Source organism: Mustela lutreola, chromosome 7 (assembly GCF_030435805.1).
Source record: "Mustela lutreola isolate mMusLut2 chromosome 7, mMusLut2.pri, whole genome shotgun sequence".
Classification (NCBI taxonomy): domain Eukaryota; kingdom Metazoa; phylum Chordata; class Mammalia; order Carnivora; family Mustelidae; genus Mustela; species Mustela lutreola.
The window spans coordinates 17,732,529-17,737,161 of record NC_081296.1 but is presented as its reverse complement, the minus strand read 5'-3'; positions in this window follow the sequence as shown (position 1 = coordinate 17,737,161).

The window sequence follows — 4,633 nt, the reverse complement described above, 5'->3', positions numbered from 1 at the left end:
GTGCCTCTGGGCCCAAGGGGACAGCTGCTACTTGGCCACCTGTCCATAGGGCAGAAGTGGGCTTGCTTCCAGGTGCCCCGCCCTGAACTCACAGTAACAGCTCCAGGAGGAACGGGCAGTCAGAAGCCGTCTTCCTTCAGGATGTGGTAGCGTTTGCGGAGGCAGTGGGTGTCCCGGGGAAGGAGGAACAGTTACTCCCCATCCCAGGGCGCGGGTGGTGTACATTGATCCTGTCGCGTCTCTTCTCGGCTGGAGAAAGCACTGGCCTAGTCCCCTGTCCACCTGAACGCCAGAGCAAAAGGGCAGACCTTGCCTACACTGGGAGATGGCATTGTGAGCACAGTGCCATCGTAGGCCATGCACGCTGCTGCAGGGTGGAGGCTGTGTATGCTTATTTCACCTTGGCAGTTTGAATCCAGTACGCGACCATGGAGCCGGGAAAGCAAGGCCCAAGAGGCACCAACTCTCCCGCAACTCTCTTCCCTGACACGAATGAAGCCTTGCTGAGGAAACAGAGGCGAAGTGCTGTTCGCTCCAAGCCCAAAGCCTCTGCGAAAGCACAGCATTCGCTGAGAAATGAGAGTTGGATCTGCTGGCTGCTGCTGCTTCTTGCCGGAGCCCAGTCTCACTGTGGGAGAAACCCCTCATACAGCCAAATCCTCTTTTCCCCGGGCATCTCCTCTGGGAAAGCACAGCATTTGTTGGGAAATCAGAATCGTGTTTTTGGGATGCTGCTGCTGCTCGCCTGAGCTAGTCTCCGCAGCACGTTAGCTGAATCCCACATGGAGCAAAATTCTTTTTTCCCTAGCATCCCCGCTCTGCCTGAGCGAGAAGAGTGGTTGCACATCTGCAAAGGGCCTTAAGGAAAGGGACAAATCTGTCACTGAGCCCCCCAGGAACAAGTCTGAGGAAGGTGAAGCATGCCGCCCTGGGAGAAGAGAAGGTGCCGTTGGCCCTGTTGTCATGAAACAGTCGCGAAGCAGGAGAGTCTGCCCCGGTAGGAAAAGTGGGCCGGTGGCAAGACAAGTGTCACACACTCTCTGTGTGGAGAATTGGAAACCTGTCTGAGAGGAAGACACAAGGGGCCGAATAGGTAGGGGTGCGTGCTCCACTCTGAGGAGCAGAAGGCATGCCTGTGCTGTGCCCCTGGGCTCAAGGGAAAAGCAGCTCCTTGGCCACCTGTCCCTTCTGCAGATGGGCTTGAGCGCCAGAGCAAAAGGCCTAGCGTTTCCTACACTGGGAGATTGTAGAGTGCATAGAGTGCCATCCTAGGCCATGCAGGGTTGTGAATGTTTCTGCTTATTTCGGCTTGGCACGGTGAACCCAGGACGCATACATGGAGCCCAGGAAAGCAAGGCCTAAGAGGCACCAGCTCTCCCACCGCTCTTCATTTCTGACGGGACAGAGCAAACGCCCAAAGCGTTGCTGAAGAAGCAGCAGCGAAGTGCGGTTCGCAGCAAGCTGAACACCTCTGCGAAAGCATAGCCATCGCTGGGAAATCAGAGTCATTTCTCTGGGCTGCTCTTGCTGGTTGCCTTACCTTAGTATTCTCAGCATATTGGGAGAAACCCGCATAGAGCAAAAGCCTCTTTGCCTGGGCATCCCCTCTGGGAAAGCACAGCATTCTTGGGGAAATCAGAGTCGGGTCTGTGGGATGCAGCTGCTGCTTGTCTGAGTTTGTCTCCAAAGCACGGTGTAATACACCCGCATGGAGCGAAATCCTCTTTGTCCGGCATCCCCTCGGCCTGGGAGAGAAGCGTGGTTATGCCTGTGGAAACAGCCTTAAGGAAAGGGAGTCGTCTGTCACTGCACTCCCCAGGAGCATGTCTGGGGAAGGCACAGCACGCCGCCCCGGGAGAAGAGAAGGAGCCGTTGGCCTTACTGTCGGGAAACGGTCATGAAGCAGGAGAGCCTGCCATGGCAGGAGCAGCGGGTGTGTGGCAAGAAAAGTGTGACCACAGTCTTTGATGACACTTTTGAGTCAAGGCTCATCTACTCTACAGATGAGACTACTCTGTAAAATTTTTAAAGGCAACATGTTTAAAGGCAACATCATGAAAGAATATTTGGTGGATTGCTTTGGTTTTCTATTCATGGTATCAGATGAGTTTAAGGGAGCATAATCCAATAAAAAGCTTAAAACTACTTTTAAAAAATAAGAAAAAAAACCATTTTAATATCTTTGCTTCTGTGGTTCCTGCAAATGAAACTACAAGAAAAGGCTGAGAACATTTTCCTTTTTTCTGTTTGTTTTTCTTCAATTTGGACCTCCTCCTTAGGTCTCTGATCAAAGAATGCTTACACAGACTCTGTAGTGTAGAAAGGACAAAATATCATATTACAAAATATTCTATTCCTATCCTTTTGTATACCCAGAACAATAAGTTAATATATGTGCTGCCAAAGGAGCACACCACAGCAATAAGTTAAATGAAGATTGTACTGGGAAGATAAAACAATTAATCCATAAAATGAGTGGGTTTTGAATGGGACATGAAGGGAGGACTTGTGAGTTAGGAAAAAAAATATATATATATATAAAACGACGAAATGAAGGTTTAATTAAAGCAAAACAACTATGCTTTATTCCTGAAATATATTAAAATGATGATATGGAAATACCTTGCCTATTACTTAATATCTCACAGAGTAACATCAAATCACCTATTAATCCTTTCTACTAAGAGCTGTTCCTCTTTGTTTCACTTTACATAACATGTGATTGATTGACATTTGTAGAAATAAGGGGGAAACATGGAAGAAAGTGAACAATTAGAAAGGATTAAAATACAGTAATAAACCAGGTAAATAACCAGTGAGTATTAACTATAATGTAAATATATGCTGTTTCAATGCATGCACATTTATAAACTGAGAATTTTCAGGAGTGACAGCCAATGTAGAAAATCTAGATGGTGTTATAGAAAATTCCATAAAACACTTTGCATTAGTTTAACAGCCTGGTATAATATTTAGAAACCAGACTGTGTAATTTCTTTGAGCAGTTAAGCATAGAAAAACATGGCTGAAATAATGATAAACACTTAACATTTACTACCTTTGCTGTATCCCACATATCTTGAACACTTTTGTTTTCATTATCATTAGTTTCCCTGAATTTTTTCAATACTTCTTTAATTTCCTGGTTGACCAATTCATTTTTTAGAAGGATGCTGTTTAGCCTCCATGTATTTGTGTTCTAGTTTGAGAGCATTGTGGTCTGAGAATATGCAGGGGATGATCCCAATCGTTTGATAATGATTGAGATCTGATTTATGACCCAGGATGTGGTCTATTCTGGAGAATGTTCCATGTGCACTAGAGAAGAATGTGTATCTGTTATTTTGGGATGGAGTCTGTTGAATATACCTGTGTTGTCCATCTTGTCCAGTGTGTCATTTAAGGCCTTTTTCCTTGTTGATCTGTTGCTTGGATGATCTGTCCATTTCAATGAGGGGAGTGTTAATTCCCCTACTATTATTTTATTATTGTCGATGTGTTTCTTTGATTTTGTTATTAATTGGTTTATGTAGTTGGCTGCTCCCATGTTAAGGACATAGATATTTAAAATTGTCAGGTCTTCTTGTTGGACAGACCCTTTGAGTATGATATAGTGTCCTTCCTGATCTCTCATTATAGTCTTTGGCTTAAAATCTAATTGATCTGATATAAGGATTGCCACCCCAGCTTTCTTCTGATGTCCATTAGCATGGTAAATTGTTTTCCACCCCCTCTCATTCAATCTGGGGGGTATCTTCGGGTCTATGATGAGTTTCATGGGCAGCATATTGACGGGTTTTGCTTTTTATCCATTCTGATACCCTGTGTCTTTTGATTGGTACATTTAGGCCCTTTACATTCAGGATAACTATTGAGAGATATGAATTTAGTGGCATTGTATTGCCTATAATGTGACTGTTACTGTATATTGTTTCTGTTCCTTTCTGATCTACTACTTTTAGGCTCTCTCTTTGCTTAGAGGACCCCTTTCAATATTTCCTGGAGAGTTGGTTTGGTGTTTGCAAATTCTTTCAGCTTTTGTTTGTCCTGGTAGCTTTTTAATCTCTCCTTCTATTTTCAATGATAGCCTAGCTGGATATAGTATTCTTGGCTGCATGTTTTTCTCACTTAACACTCTGAATATATCATGCCAGTTCTTTCTGGCCTGCCAGGTCTCTGTGGATAAGTCTGCTGCCAGTCAAATGTTTTTACTGTTGTACAATACAGACTTCTTTTCCCAGGGTGCTTTCAGGATTTTCCCTTTGTCATTAACAGTTGTAAATTTTACTATCAGGTTGCAGGGTGTGGATCTATTTTGATTGATTTTGAGGGTCATTCTTTGCATCTCCTGGATTTTGATGTATGTTCCCTTTGCCATATTAGGGAAATTCTCTACAAAAATTATCTCCAATATACCTTCTGCTCCCCTCTCTCTCTTTCTTCTTCTTCTGGGATCCCAATTATTCTAATGTTGTGTCGTCTTATAGTTTCACTTATCTCTTAAATTCTCTCCTCGTTGTCCAGTATTTGTTTGTCTCTCTTTTTTGCTCAGCTTCTTTATTCTCCATCATTTGGTCTTCTATATCACTAATTCTTTTACCTCATTTATCCTAGCAGTAAGAACTTCCATTTT